Genomic DNA, 17,182 nt, shown 5'->3' with positions numbered 1-17,182 from the left:
GGTGTGTGTGCCCATGTGTGTCAGGCGGTCGAAGTGTGACACCAATAGTTTACATTTGCACAGTGTTCCTATTCCCAACCCTTTACTTAAAGTCTGTGTGGGAGAAATGGCAAACGCGCAGCATTGGAGTAGCTTATTTTTAGAGCGCCGGGTAGGTGGTGATGGTCGGCGGGCTCACTACTGTTTAGTGAGACACACTTGAGGATTTACTGTACACACTGAGCTCTACTTGTATTCTTAATGACATCTCCCATACCATGAGAGCGTATGCAAGTCCACTGTGTGCACTCTATCAGCTCTGACAGGCACATATTAATTACAGTAGTCTCAATAGTGAAAGATGATCCAACCACGTGCGGCCTTAAGGCGAAGAAAAAAGGCAAGGCAAGTTTATTTGTAGAGCACAATTCGTACACAGGGCACACATTCAAAGTGCTTCACACAACAGGAAGAAATGCATTAAAATACAGAAATCACAAAACAGTTTAAGACATAAAAAAGAAGAGCAAAAATTAAGTCATTTCAGTCATATGCACAGCTAAACAAAACTGTTTTGAGCTTGGATTTGAACATTGCCAGAGTAGAAGCCTGTTCCAAATTTTAGCTCCATAAAACTGTATTGCAGATTCTCCATTTGTAGTAAACCTACCTTTACAGTAGTCTAATCAACTGGAGACAAATGCATGGATAAGTCTCTCCAAGTCTGGTTTTGACACTATACATTTGATTTTAGCAATGTTATTTAATGCTAAAAATCTGCTTATGTTATTGATTTGACGTGGCGGTTAAAGTTCAAGTCTGAGTCCATTATTACCCCCAGATTTCTATCTTGATTTGTAGGTTTTAGAGCGAGAGACTAGAGGTCACTGCAGCTTCATAAATATTGGATTAAACCGATGCCATGGTATGAAGATGTTACTCCAAATCATTGATAAAACAATTGTGGTGATGATTGACATTGTGACATTGACATCTGCTGATTGTTGAAATCAAAAGAATATGCCCTTTAATCATAAGATTACCAGTTTGCTTTCAAGTGTAACATGGCAGCAAGAAGGTCCTGGGTTAGACTCCCGGGCGATGTGGTGCCCTCTGTGCGGAGTTTGCATGTTCTCCCCATCTGTATGTACTGTATATTAGGGTTTTCAACTACTAGTAAAATATGTAGGTTTTCCAGGACTCACCTGAAAATGAGATTCCAAGTCTCAGTGGGACTTTGCTGGTTAAATAAAGAATACATACATAAATCAAATATTGTGAAATTGGTATATCATTATTCTGTAGAACTAGGTCTACAGAAATCAGAATTATTCTTCCATATAAATCTCCATATCACCTGCCCTTTGCCAGTGCCCATTTTGGCATGCAGGGATAAGGAACAGTGCAGAATCTCCTGTATACTGAAGAGCAGCACACAGTGTCAGCAGCGTACATGCTAATGGTCCGATGGAAACTAACTGTGCGCCAAGACACTGTGAGCGGTGGTGGAATGTGGGGGAAATGTGTTTTTTGTCTGTTATGCTGAAGAAATTCAATAGCAGGAAATAATGTCATTAGAGGAAATTAATAACTAAAAATAAAGGTGAATTGTCATATTTAAATCTCTAAATTTTCTGTCTGCATTGAGCTGTCAAAACCACTTTACATCATGGAACCATTTGCCCATTCACACTCACATGCACTCACACCTTCAAACATCAATATACTTCTGAATATACTGTCTTCTAACTGAGGAACTAACGCTGGACCCAGTCCAAAGTTGAATTATTTTGCATCTGTAAAACACTCACATAGAAGTAATTGAAGATTTAGATTATCATATTTATCATTATTATTTTATGGCTTCAATATAAGATGCACAACTGTACCAGCTTTTGTTGGATCTGAGAAATAAGCCTTAAGTCCATTTCCTCCTGGTGCTATTATCTGTGATACTTGCATAGTGAAGAAAAGGTCATTATGGCTTCATGTCTTTTTCAGCATTCCCATCTCCCCTGTTCTTACTCATTGAATGCTAATATGACACACGCCCTGACCCCAGCTGAGTCTTCTGTCCATGGATCTATTATATTCCGACGCACACGGGTTTTTCACAGCTCACTGGAACTGGTATCGTATCTGTGAGGAGTGCTAAAATGTCTCAGAATAGAATGTTTTTCTTTCATTCAAGCATTTATCTCCCTGATTATCTTTTATTTTTCATTGAGTGGTTGCCTAGTTTTTTGCGGTTTTAAGAATATTTGGATGGTATAAAAAGCTGACATTCTGGTTTTGATCCACTGGAACACAGTTGAATTCTGAAAAGAATCAAATTATGTGTGTATCATTGTTGATGAAAGAACAAAACAAAGTAGACAATTTAATTTACAAAGCCAGTACAGTACAAAGCCAATACAGTATTTACAGTCTATAGATGCAAAAATCTGAGTGGTCCTCATGTTTTTTCGAGTTGAAAAATGCACTTGATCGCTCGCACTAGTTAGGAAACTCGGGTCTCAAGCTTCAACACTTGTCACCCGTTGTGTTGACACACATGAAAGTCAGCTGGATGTCAATATATTTAAAATAGATGAGCTCTTTGAGTAAACGTTACAACATTTAGTGGTTAAGTGTTATCTGTCCATATCATAAGAGCAAAAGATTTGCGCAAGAAAGACACAACACTATTGTTTTATTAATTACCAATCCAATAAAGAAATGTACAACGATAAATCTTACTTTGAGCTCTATTAAAGGTTGTTAAAAAATTGACTCAGTGATTTAATTATAAAGTAGTGTTGTTCTTTATGGAAGAGTGGTGTGCTTATTTGTCAAATTACTTATACTCCATCACCTCACCATATGTCCTGAGCTGCTGCAGAATGCATCTGACTCTGAGCTGAACTGTAATTTTGTTCCAGGAAAGATGGAGAGAAGAGAAACAGGAAGGGAAGAAAGAAGGGAGCAGGCAGAAGGGCAACTTGTCAGTGCTGGATTAGCAATGTCTCTGTCACTCTGTCAGTGAGGCTAAGAGGAGCTAAGCTACTAATATGTCCACCGCAGCTCCCAGGCACACAGCTTGGCTTGCAACACCGAAAACTCTGGGCAAATGCCAGAAATGCTACAGTGAAGATGGTATAAAATGTTCAACTTGAATTTAATACAGTTGAAAGGGAAGGTTTAAGCGACAACTTACTTTGGTAATCTCTGAAACCAGTGATCTGTGAGTAGGATTTCAATTGTGGTCCTATTTGAATGGTAATAACTTAAAATACAGGGCTGTTTTATGCATTTTTTATGATAGAAAGGGTTATATCTGTATCTGTATTTTTATATCTGTATCCATATTTTTTTTATTTTTCATATAGAGCTAAGTTAACCCTTTTTCTGTCTTGAACGAGGTTGTGTAATAGAATTACCTGAGTACATCTCTTTATTGGTACCGCGCTCCTGCCATTTACGTTAACATGTTGGCATTTACACAGTTGTTAAATCGCCTCTTATCTCAGGATATTGAATAAAGTAATCAATCATCAAAAGTGGTCTGACTAACAGGGAGTAGTGTGACATCATATGTTCCTGGAAAATAAATCAGTAAACACCTAAAGCACACTGTAGGGTAGCTATAATTACAGGCTGAGCTATTCTTTATTATAGATTTCGGACCAGACAAAATACACTGGTATATCATTATGGACTGAAATAAACAGTTTGTGTCCTTCTTTCACATTGTCGGTGTAATCCCTCATTCATCCAGGCGTGTTCCATAGTAGAAAAAGCTTCAGTTGTAGTCATCTGGACTCAGTTTGAAAAAATAGACGTTTCGACTCTCATCCAAGAGTCATTGTCAATAACAGAATTTAGATCGAGAACTCCGATATTAATACTGTTCTGTGGTAAGACCCGCCCATTTGGCGGAGCCTTCCTGAAGTAGAAGGAGTTGTTTGTTTCAACAGAAACTCCCCCCTATTCCTATTCAGAATCTTAATGGGCTATTAGAAACCTCTTTGTCTTTGTGAGACCCTGGCTCAACCACCCTGAGTACCTGATTAGCATTTAAATGTCCTGGTCCTGGTCCTCTACCTTTCCAGGGGTTCAGTATACCATTATAGATACCAGGAAGATTGAATCTTAGCCCTCCATTTCTGTTTAAAGAAGGTCTTTCTTTTTTAACAAAAATAGCTTCCTTGACTCCTCTTTCAAACCATCTCTTCTCCCTGCTTAAAACCTTCACCTCACCGTCTTCAAACGAGTGATTAGAGGCTTCAAGATGGAGATGCACGGCACTCTGTGGTCCTGAACTAGTATTTCTTCTGTGCTGATAGAGCCTCTTGTGTAGAGGCTGTTTTGTCTCACCTATGTACCGTTCTTTACAGCTTTCTTCACTGCATTGGATCGAATAAACTACATTGCTCTGTTTTTGAGTCGGCAACTTGTCCTTTGGGTGAACCAGTTTTTGTCTTAAAGTGTTTCCTGGTTTAAAATAAACAGGGACTTCGTGTTGTCTAAAAATTCTCTGCAGTTTTTCCGACAGGCCAGACACATAAGGGATAGAAACACCCTTCCTTCTCTGTTCAGTTTCCCTTTTGTCCTGCTTCTTGGTTCTCTTCACTCTGTTGAGAGCCCAAGCGGGGTAACCACAGGCTGAGAGGGCATTTCGGACATGTTTTTCCTCTTTCTTCTTGCCCTCTGAGCTGGTGGGCACACCTTGAGCTCTGTGTTGTAAGGTTCTGATCACACCCAGCTTGTGCTGCAGTGGGTGGTTGGAACCAAAGAGCAGATACTGGTCCGTGTGTGTAGGTTTCCTGTATACTTCTATTTGGAGTTTCCCGTCCTCTCCTCTGATCGTGGAACAATCAAGAAAGGCCAAGCGATTCTCCTTAGCGTCTTCTCTTGTAAACCTGATATGTGGGTCCACAGCATTCATGTGATCAGAGAAGGTTTCCAGCTCTTGTTTCTTGATTCTTACAAAAGTATCATCGACATAGCAAAGCCACAGTTTTGGGGCTATGCCTGAGAATGAGGCCAGTGCCTTCTTCTCAAAGTGCTCCATGTACAGGTTGGCCACTATGGGAGAGACGGGTGAGCCCATGGCACAGCCATGAATCTGTCTGTAAAATTGTCCCCGGAATTGAAAGTAAGTGGTGTTCAGACAGATGTCCAACAGTTTACATATGTGTTCAGGTGTCAGTTTGGTCCTTTCCTGTAGGGTGGTGTCTTCCTGCAGTCTGATCCTCACTGCTGCTACTGCATCAGAGGTCGGGATGCAGGTGAACAGGGACACAACATCATATGAAACCATGAGGTCATCTGGGTCCAGTTGGAGATGTTTCACTTTATCCACAAAGTTGTGCGTGTTATCCACATGATGTACCGAATTCCCCACAAGTGGAGCCAATATAGTTGTTAAATGCTTGGCCACATTGCAGTTTCTACCCTTTGTTCTTTCTTGAAGCACCTGTTACTCGCACCTGTCGCCTCCTCGTAAGGTTATCTGTCCTTCCCCATCTCAATTATTTAGATTTACTGTTATTGTGGTAAGATTGAACAATTCACTCTATACAATCTGTCCTTTTGACTGCAACCAGAAAATGGCCTGGAATTTGATATGTAATGTATGTTTGCAAAAACTGCTCAATTTAATGTTTGACAGACCCTCTGAGGAAAAATGAAAAGCGAATTTACTTACTTTTCTGCTTGCTTTAGCACACTCTGTAGAAAATGGCTCTTTCAGTCACATTCCTTTCTTTTGGGGAAATGGAATGCTCCACTCTAATAGGATGCTGCCTGGAGCAGTGATAAAAGGATACAGAAACTAGAGGCCAGACATGTTCACTTGGTCATTTAGTGCTCTCAAACTGGAAATCCACCTAATATGTCTGCACTTGACATACGTAGCCATGGATGGAGCAAAGCCTATTTTACAATCACTTTTCCAAATATGCCCTCAGTATTTGAGGCCTGCTGCATCAGCACACTGCCTCTGTGTTCATCCCATGAGCATCCATAGAAATACTGCCAGGCAAATATGCAATGTATTATGTATACACGTGCAATATGTGCAGCAATACGACGCTCAGACAGCACAGCACACATGCTATACTGGGGTTTTCAAAGGTATAGATTGTCATTTTGAAATATTGAACAAAAACAAAACATAAATAACTAAATCCTAGATTTATCGCTATGATTCCGACTGCTGTTCGCTATTTAAACAGAGGCTGTTTCTGAATCTTTTTGAGAATAAACAAATGGCTGTGTTCTTTGTGAAGTTCACTCTCTTTACCGTATGTACTTTTATGCCTCTAATTGTCATTTACTCAAATAGCACTTTCCACAATTACTAAAAACAATTTGTCCTCTTTGGACAAACAAACGCCAACGTGGTTTCATGTGCCGAGGATGTATTGTTTTACTCTCATAAGCTCGATCAAGTTCAAGGCGGGGGAGGGGGTGGGAGCATGTACATGTGTGTCCTCCTTTGACTGAACTACGTCCTCTAGTTCAATTTCTAACAATCTTAAAATGTGTGCCTTTTAAATGTTCATATTTCAGTGTAGAAACTAAAACCTTCTCAACAAACAAAGATGTCTGGGGTTCTGTGACTTGTGGACTGTGATTGGCTGAATGAAAAAAAAAAAATATGAAAAAAGAATAAAAGGGAGAAAAAAAGAAAAGAAAAGCAAAGCAGCAATTATTTATTTTCCAAAGAGAATTTGAAGGATTTGTAATGTATCTGAATGTCTTTCGGTTGGAGAGGCTGGTCCAGTTCCTTGAGGTCTGTGTGAAGTTTTTTGCATAATGCACATTGAAACATATTTTTAAGCCAAATTACTTTTTTTTTAATTTAAATCTAATATTTCTACTCTGTACTGCATGCTGAATGCTACTATTTTTTTTTCCATTTTCTTGGCACATTATTAACAAGACAGAAATATCCTTCAGCATTCAAAAAATTTAAATCCACCCAAAAACATGCACATATGCCGAGTTGGCCTGCAGAACATTTCATCATGATCTCCTGGATACAGATTCTGCCTATGAATATTCATGGTTTGTGCAAGTGCGACTGGAAGATAAACAACGCCCAAATACAACTCAAAGTTACCAGTAACCTCTAATGGCCTTGATACATGTTTTTGGTGCATTTAGCCTGAAAAAATATATATTTAGGCTGCGTTTCCAGGACTGAACCACTCAACATAATACATTATAACATGATGCTGAAGCTAGAAGGTAAATGTTGAATTATTTATCTGAAAAGTCACAAACTCTCCATCCCAGAGCATGTGTAGCATTTTGTGTACAAAGAAGTCCCAATTGTATTTCTACCAGCAGCAGTATGTGTTTAGTTTCAACCACAGTGAAATAGTTGTCAGTAGTATAAATTGTAGTTCTTTGGGCTTTCTGGCAATACCCTTGTTTTAGCGGTAGCCCAATAGTAGTTGCAGCAGTTTTAGTAGTAGCAATAATAGTTGTAATATCAGAAGTCGGGACTTGGATTCGAGTTATAATGGAGTCACTATTTTGGTGACTTGAGACTTGATACAATGCTGTAGACTTAGGCTAATGACTAAGGATGTGGAGCCCGGTGGATGCTTCCTCTCAGAATTTTTTTTTTCTTTTTCTCTACATTGGACTTTTTCAGAGAAACAACCATTCACCAAAAAAATATGAATTGCAAAAATTTTTCTTTAGTTTTGTACAATGGCTCGAAAGGACTTGAAATTCAAAATGGAGGACTTGGACTTTGGATTGGGACTTACTCAAGACTTGCAAAATGAGGACTTCCCATCTCTGAGTAATATTAGTAGTTGCTGAAGTTGTTTTTGTAATAGGTCTTATGGTTCTGCTGCTAACTTGAGTAGATTACATTTAAGTTATCAATGTGAAGTAACTGGGCTTTCTTTTCCATTTGATTAAACACCTCTATCATGATTTATTTGCTATGTTAATATTAAGAACAAAAAGGTAAAAAATAAATATATGGGAATATAAAGTTAAAAAAACAGGGCAGACCTTGAATGTAAGGTGATTCAGAAACTAATGATTCTCCAAAAGCACACCAAATGTGACAAGTAGCATGGTGGAAATGAATGTGCATTTTGTGTTTGTTCTTCCAGTAATAAGACTGAGCAGCATATTTTTGGGGGATTGGACAAATACTGGTAATACTGCAGCAGGATAGAAAAACATTTGAAATTGCTGTGGAAAAATGGCGATTGCTCATTTTGTTATTGCAAAATAATGTCCCTGAAGACGAGACGTGGCAAAACATTTGTTGTTTTCATTCATGTATTGCAGTCTGTGCCTTATGGGAAAAAAATTAGATTACACATTGGGATGGGGGTTGATGAGAACTTAGCAATATGAATGGCATTGTTTATTCCAGTTTCTCACATTTATACATAATTAAACACTCTTAGCTTCAAAATATGCAAAATTATCATAGTTTTACAGCTTGTTGATGAGGCTAATTTGCTAATATGTTGTACATTTTCCACTAGGCACACAATGTATGATGTAAGAGTTCTTTTAACTTACTCATGCTTAGCGATTACAGTTTGTAAATCATGTTGCACTATTTTTGACATAGACATAATTTGCAGAGTTTCTTTTCTTTTTTGGATAAATATTCTCGATTTGTTGTTCTTTTTCCTCTTTTCTCCCTAAAAAAAAAGGAATAAACATTGAACATCACAGAACACAACACGACCAGAAAGTGAAATGGCACATTTAAATTAAAAAAAGGTCCTACTTGGTCCAAAGGTCATCCATAAATCATGTTTTCCATTTGTCTAATGTCCATTACGATGTCAGTCGAGTCGTTGATCTTTGGTGAGGTTTGTGTAATTTCTGTGATGGCCTTTTTAAACTCCAAAGGTATCCATTTATTATGTCCGAGGCAGGAGTTTTGAGACCCAAAATTGAGAGGGATAGCAATGTCAAAAACAGTCTGCAGTGCCTTGTTAATTCCTGTCAAATATTTCTGAGCAACAAGATAGTCCCAAAACACTTGATAGTGGTTTGCCTCCTGGCTGCCACAGTTTCTCCAACTTGACATGGTGTTAAAAAAAATCGTGACACATTTTTTCCAGCAAAATTCCCTCCAGACACGTGATGTGGTCCGTGATCTGTCAAAACAAGGTTTCTGGATTAGTTTCACAAACTGTGTTATGAGGAGCAGTGATTGAAATTTGCATCAAGGTCGCCAGATTTTTGTAGAGGAACAAGCGACCAAGCCTTAAAAAAACACACTGAATAAGCAAACTCAGCCCCACAGAAATAAGCTCTTAAAATAAGCAACACCCTTGAACGGGCGCTAATAAGATGCACATATTTTTAAGAGCATATTTTACACCAGTAACCACTCTTTGGCATTAACAGCATGTATTTCAGTCAATATTGGGTCTATTATTATGTTGAAGGGCTAAAAATTATCTATTTGTATCATGAAAAAGCGCCTTAGGTGAAAGCACAAACAAAACAAAAAGCCTTGACTTTCCAAAAATAGAGGCCTAAAGTCGTTATAAAGAAGCAAACTTGGCAACTCTTGTTCAGTGGAATGCTCAGTAAGGGCTAATTCTGTAGGCACTCCTGACACACATCTAAAAGATCTATCTCCAGTGTCAAAGAAAGATGGGTCCAGTGCAGCAAAATACCCCAACAGGCAAAAGAAAGTAAAACGTGACTTTAACTTGATTGCAATTTATTCTTCAAATAGTTCCCATGGGGCAGACAAGGTTAAAAAAAAAACATTAAAATAAATTAAAGAAATGTCTGAACTTACTTTGTTGTAATTTATTTTGCCCAACAATATTCACATTATATTGCACTGGACAAACAAACTTATCAGAAGAGAAACTATACAGTCTTTTTAGTAAGCGTAAGTTAGTTGATAAAGTTGAATTCAGGACACTCTCGTTCCCCCTCAAGCCTTGTGTATACATCTTACATTTATGCAACACAATTTGGGTTTAATATTTAATCACAGTCATTTGACATTCATAGTTGGAGCGGATATTTAAAAGATATTGTCTGATAATGCTTCACTGTTATGCTTTTTACTGCAGTGGGGATTTTTCTTCAGAAGACAAAATGGTCCATCTCTCTGAAAATAATGTTGTAGATGGCATAAATAAGTTAGGATTCAGAACTAGCTTAAGTTAAATGAGAACTTGTCTTGATGTCTTGAACATTTCGGCTAGTTCACATTTGCTTCATAAATCGCTTTACTGTGTCAGCATTGGACACATGTATATCAAGAAAATGGTTGTTCATGAACCTGGAAAGAGGTTAAGATGTTCTTTTGTTTTCATTTAGCCACAAAAAATGTTCCTTCCGATTGAACTATGAGCTTTATTCAAGTCAAGTCTGATAATAATGTGTTAAAATGCTGGTGTAGACTCATGTACACATTCTTATTGAATAGTGGCTTTTAACATTGTGCTAGTGTCAGGAAATTGCATTCTGCTTCATAAACCTTCACAATGTCCATAGGGCTTCTGCATTTTCTGTGCGTGAAGGTGACGGCTCCTCACGGGTTTTAAGCCGATTTTCAATGTGTTGTTTTGCATGTTTTTTTTTGCCCTCAGCCACACATAAAAATGAGCCGTCAACACTAATGATTATATACGCATGCAGTGTATAGCTAGATGTGCAGTACAGTAGCAGGACGGTGAATTATCAAGCACTCTGATCACTTTAGAATACTTGTTGTGAATAGAGCACATTCTAAGCTCATAAGAATGATAAATGTGGTCTTTAGTGGATGTGTGTACCAATCTTTAATGCCAAAGCCTTTGATATGTGTGTTTTGTATATTCCTGTGTGGTGATTCAACGGGCACACTTATGACTTGACTTTAACAGATGTGAAGCTGTGGCCGTGTCAGAGCCTGTGTGACCTCAGATCCGCAGTCAGACTTTGTTCCAGTATTAACAACGCTCCGTCAGAACTGATTCACGGGCTCGTCTTTTCTCGTGACGGAATCTTTCTGCCTTCAGAAATGACTGAAAGAAGACTGAAGAAACAAATAGTCAGCACTTTTTCCCCTTGTGCTACGCTCAAAGATACTGCACGTGTTTATACATCTTTTTTTCTATTTGTACTATTTATTTTGTACATATATAACGCAAACACAAATAGGGAGAGAGGAGGCCTTATACTATAGACGACTGTGGATCATCCAGACTCAAAAATAGCATCAGGGCTATTTGAATAGTCATATGAAACAACAAAATAACACGACTAGATTAAGTGTGTGTTGATATTATGGTGAAAAATGTACTCCTCTAATGATGAAAAAGACACATCAAAACCTCCCAAAAACATAAATAACAGGAAAATAATAACATGGGTTAGGGTTAAGATAAGATAAGATTCCTTTATTGTCCCGCATGGGGAAATTTCATTGGTGCAACGCAGATAGATACAGAGGTAGATACAGAAGAGAAGAACAGATCACTTATAGGAAGTCTGAAAAACACTTTGAGTAGAAGATCTCCTATAAACAAAAACTCCCATAGACAAATAAATAAATACATAAATACCATTGCATGTGATCACGACAGTAATTGCACATGAATATGTGTCACGACAGCACATAGATTGCACATGAATTTCACAGTAATTGCACATGAATCACAACAGTAATTGTACATATGACAGAATTGCACATGGTTAGGTCAGTATTGCGAGTGTTCAGGACTAACAGTTTTTGTTATAAAGTCTGACAGCAGCAGGAAGGAAAGACCTACGGAACCTTTCCTTCACACATCGAGGGTGGATCAGTCTCTCACTGAAGCTGCTCTCCAGAGCGGACAGAGTGTCCTGCAGGGGGTGACACTCATGGTCCAGCATAGATGTGAATCTAGCCAGGACCCTCCTGTTCCCCACCTCCTGCACCGAGTCCAGAGCACAGCCCAGGACGGAGCTGGACTTCTTGATGACTCTGTCCAGCCTCTTCCTCTCCTTCTCTGTGATGCTGCTGCTCCAGCAGGCCACACCGTACAGGAGGGCTGGTGCCACCACAGAGTCGTAGAAGGTCTTCAGGAGTGGCCCTGTCACTCCAAAAGACCTGAGTCTCCTCAGGAGGTAGAGCCGACTCTGGCTCTTCCTGTACAGTGCGTCTGTGTTATGAGTACAGTCCAGTTTGTGGTTCAGATGAACACCCAGGTACTTGTATGAGTCCACTCTCTCAATGTCCCGTCCCTGGATGTTCACTGGTGAGGGGGCAGTGGGGTGGCGTCTGTGGAAATCCACCACCATCTCCTTGGTCTTCCCCGCGTTGATGAGGAGGTGGTTCCGCTGACACCAGTCCACAAAGTCCTGCGCCAGTCCTCTGTACTCCGCGTCATCGTCGTCCGTGATGAGTCTGATGATGGCAGAGTCATCAGAGAACTTCTGCAGGACACAGCTGTCCGTGTCGTGTCTGAAGTCTGCAGTGTAAAGGGTGAAGAGAAAGGGCGCGAGGACAGTGCCCTGGGGTGCCCCCACACTGCAGGTCCCACTGAGGTAGTCCAGGATCCACTTTGCCAGGTCATACTCCACACCAGCAGTCTCCAGCTTGTCCCTCAGGAGCAGCGGCTGGATGGTGTTGAAGGCGCTGGAAAGATCGAAGAACAGAATCCTCACAGAGCTGCCAGGCTTTTCCAGGTGAGAGAGAGAGCGGTGCAGCAGGGAGATGATGGCGTCCGCCACTCCGATGCCAGGCCGATATGCATACTGCAGCGGGTCCATGGCTGAGCTCACGGTGGAGCGGAGGTGGTCCAGGACCAGCCGCTCCACTTAGGGCCACCATTAAAGAAAGTGTAAGCAGCCGCAGTAGTAATAGTAGTAGTAGTAGTTGTATTAGATGTAGTTGCTGTGGTTTTTGTTGTGGTGGTGGTTCTTGTTGTTGTGGTTGTTTTAAATTTAACTGTAGTTGCAGTAGTAGTAGGTGTAGTAGCAGTTGTAGTAGTTTTAGTTGTCGCTCTAACTATATTTGTAGTAGTAGTTGTAGTAATTGTTGTAGTTGTGGTAGTTGTAGAAGTTTTAATAGTTGTTGTCATTGTTGTTATAGAAGTTGAGGTTTATGGTATGATATATTGCATGAAGACAAATAGCTAAGTTGGCAGTAAACAAGAAAACTCAATCTTATCCAGTTATATTGAGCTATGGAATGAGCGCATAACTTTCATATTTACTGGGAACATTCATAATTATCATAAGACAAAAGCATTGTTTTTAATTAGCACAGATAGTTTTGGAAGTGTCCTTGTTGCCTCCCACGCGATTCAGAAAAGTTCTCAATGTACAACTAAACTCACAATTACTGTTATCTTTGTATTAAAGATGGCATAATCAACACCTCATTTCCCACTTTTCTCTAACTGCACCTAATTAGGTACTTCTTCATTGAGTGTGAATGTTTAGGAGTAACAAGGGACAGCCCGCAGAGTGACCCGTTCCAATTAGCCGCAGCAATCAATGAACACGGCGAGGCAAAGGTCAAACGGCTATATTGTTGTTATCTTAAGGAGATCATTGGTCTGTCAGAATGTCAATCCACTCCAGAGCTCTATTTCACCTCTGCATCTCACTTAGTTCAGTGCTTTATGGCCAAGCTGTTGACACACACATGCTAATTAAATAGTTTTATTTGTTGAACATCTGGTCTTTAGTTACGCTCATTATTTCATGCCCATAAATAATCGTGTACTTCCCAGCGTGGTTAATATGTAGGCAATATGTTGGTGAACTTGTATATTGTTTCAGACGCCTCAGAACTAGGGCTGGGCTGTGTTTTTTTTTGGTTTATTGAAAGTTAAACAACCGATCATCTGTCAGTGCAAGCATAGTCTGTCTATGTTCATGAAATTAATGCTGAAAGCCGTTTTTATTTATTTTTGAAAAGAAGAAAAAAAATCATGATGAATCAAAATGAGGAATAACATTTTATTTATTTATTTTCTACGTGAGCTCTATTTTATGTTTAAATTATTTGAAAGCGTTATAAATTTTCACATTTATTTTTGAAAAGAAGAAAAAAAAAATTGAATTGAAAATCATGATGAATCAAAAAGAGGAATAACATTTTATTTATTTTTTTCTACGTGAGCTGTATTTTATGTTTACATTATTTAGAAGTTTTATACATTTTTCACATTTTATTCACTGTAAATCATTGTTATGCTTTGAAAAAATTAAAAAGCTTAAATATTTTCTATATGTGGAAATATGTTGCAAGTCACAGAAAAAGGCGTAGCTTATCTACATTTGGAAACCAGACACAAAAAAACAGTTTGAGCGAGCGAAAATTTCCGGAGCCTCTGATAGAACCTGTTAGTCCATAATGAAATGGTGGAGAGAGCACTTCTCAAAGCGAGTTGCCTAATATCCTCTTTAGCTGACATTTATTAAATACAGGCAGACTTTAGTAGGGCTATTTATAGTAAATCAGTGGTCTCTGCAGATGGCGCCTCATACTCAGCAGCCCTGTCTGTCTAAACCCAATCCTCTCAACCAAGGGACACTACTTCAACTGACACTGAGCGAACAATGCTGGAACTTTTGGCTATGTATGGTTCAACTGGTTGGAAAACATTTCAAAACTTAAACTTGAACAAAAACCCATCTTTATTTAACAGTGCTAAAACAATGCCTTCACATACAATAAATGTTTTGTTGTTTTTTTGTATAGTGTATCTTTGGAAGCCAACTATTCGACCTGCGGGTATACTTAAAGTAACTTGAACCTGAACCTACTATTACCTATTGCTTTTAAGGGTCAGCTTAAAACCTTTTTATTTAGTCAAGCGTTTTAATTGCTTTTGTTTTTACGGAGTGATTTTACTGTATATTGTTGTATATGTATTGCTCACTGTAAGTTTTTTGTGTTTGTATTGTTTTATTCTGTGTTTTGTGATGCACTTTGTGACTTCTGTCTGTGAAAGGTGCTATACAAACAAAATGTACTTACTTACTTACTTACTACATATGCTTTAAATCAATTAAGCACATGGACTATTATACCGTCACAGTACAGTTGATATACAGGGTTAGTACGGATTTCACATTTTTCTAATATAGTTGCACTGTCAATGTTTTAATAAAATGTCCTCAAAAAGCAAAAAGTAATTAGTCACTTAAATTAAGCATGCATTTTTAAAATCCATTATTAGCAAGCCCTCCAAACATGCCGGGCCAGCGAGGACTTCCACTTCAGCCTGTCGAGCTTTAACATTTAATAGCCGGCTGTATTTGGGCTTCTATAGTAATTGCACTTGCGGATATCAGTGCATACAAAATTGAATTTCCACCAGACTCTCCGAGGGAAGGATTAGCAGTATGGACAGAGCAGATCTGCATGTGTGGTGAAAAGGTAGGGCAGGGATATTAAATTATGAAATGTGTCAAATTCTGTGCACCGCTGGGAACATATGGGTCTGCATTACCGCATTCTCCACTGCTGCCGTGTATTGTATATGTGTGAGAGCGCGTTTGGAGCGTGCGCCTCTCCAGCTGCTTGGATCAGCAGAGCTTTACATCCACAGGGAACCATTAGCAAGATAATAATGAGACCATGGAGCAGCCCAGAGACGTGTGTGTGTGTGTGTGTGCGTGTGTGTGTGTGTGTGTGTGTGTGTGTGTGTGGTGTGTGTGTGTGTGTGTGTGTATGTGTGTGCGTGAGACGGAGAGACACAGGTAGAGACGGTGGGAGGACACAGTGAGGAAAACAAACTCACTCCTGTGGTAGACATAATCATCACGAGCAGTCTTTTGCAGTTTGTTTTACCCACACTTGCAGCGTTTAGACAGGGCTGCCACGGGGGGACAAGGTAACATGGAGAGCAGGGAAGGTACAGAGTAGCTACACTTGGTTGTGACACTGACATGCGATAGTATGCATGTTTTTCCAGCAGGGATTCAAGTGTTAGAGAGGTATTATTAGCTCCTCTGCCACTGGAAATGTAGCTTCATGGCTGTGATTATGTAAGCGTTGTGCTCACTTGCGTCGCTCCAAGTACAATATGTGGCTTCACTGTCTGAGGATTTGCGTACATTTATTAATCAATATATATAGAGCATGTACTGTATGTGGACTTATGGTTCCTTAGTCACGGGGTTTACGATTCAATTTTAAACAGAGTATACAAAAAAGAAGAAAAAAATAAATCAATCATCATAGACAGATATATCCGTTCTCACTTTTTATTGTATCAGCTTCAGCATCAGCCAATATTTAGTTTTGGCTGACCAATTCCTTAAAAGAAAAACATAAAGCTTTATTTTAACACTTGGCAAACTACAAAATGTCTAAAACAGCCTTGTGGATATGTGTAAAAAATATATTTCTATAGATTTCTTCCCCCTTCTGCAACTTTTACTATGCAGAGCAATGAAAAGTGCAGAGGTGGTTGGAGCAGCAAATATGTGCAGATTGGAAACCACTTTAATTAGGCAACCTCAAGGCAAAAGCAGCTTCCAATACCGTGTTAACTATCAGAATCAGAATTATTTTATTCATCCTCAAGGCAAATTTGTATCTTATTTTTTTTACAGAAATGCAACCAAACTCAAATATCAGTATCGCAGTAAGAATAAAATCTATCTTTTGAACTGTTAAACCCCTCCACTAAAAACAGACTATTGCAAGGTGACTCTCCAAAGAAAATAACATTACGGAGTTCAGCAGTTTGATGGCAAAAGCAGGAATGATTTCCTGTGTCTCAGTGGAGCAGTGTGGCAATAACAGGCTGTTGTTGACTGTGCTCTTGTAGCTGACCAGCACTTTGTGGAGCGGGTGAGAGCCAAACTTCAGAATAGTCCTGATTCTGGACAACTTCACGCCATGACAGTCAAAAGTCCAGCTCCTCTGCCACAACACATCTGGCCTATATTAGTGTCTTTTAGGTGAATGAATAATCATCTGGAAATGCATGTTTTTTCTCCCCCTCATTGTATTTTTATCTTTATAATGTTATTTTAATCATTGTTATTATACAATGGGTCATAAGTACGACACAAATACCACTTTGCATGGTTATTTAAAAGTAAACAATTAGTACTTTTACTTGCGAACATATTTTTTTTCCCCACCTTTACTTTGCACAAACTTCAGATGTAGCAGCCATCTTAAGAGAATATAATGAGGAGCAGGGCATGCATGTACAAGGAGGAGAGAAAAACCCAGGGAAGGTGATGCGAGGTGGGGCAAGGG

General features: G+C 39.1%; 1 protein-coding gene across 3 annotated transcripts in view; it reads left to right on the top strand.

Annotated features, from left to right (window-relative positions):
• The window catches only part of LOC140361954 (CUB and sushi domain-containing protein 3-like), a 408,691-nt gene that overhangs the window by 146,602 nt on the left and 244,907 nt on the right, over nt 1-17,182 (top strand). The window lies entirely within an intron of this gene.

This window comes from Eucyclogobius newberryi, unplaced genomic scaffold (assembly GCF_026437365.1).
Source record: "Eucyclogobius newberryi isolate DKJ021-1_F unplaced genomic scaffold, fEucNew1.0.hap1 SCAF_16, whole genome shotgun sequence".
Taxonomy (NCBI): domain Eukaryota; kingdom Metazoa; phylum Chordata; class Actinopteri; order Gobiiformes; family Gobiidae; genus Eucyclogobius; species Eucyclogobius newberryi.
The sequence above is the reverse complement of the archived record's forward strand: the minus strand, read 5'-3'. Positions and strand labels throughout refer to the sequence as shown.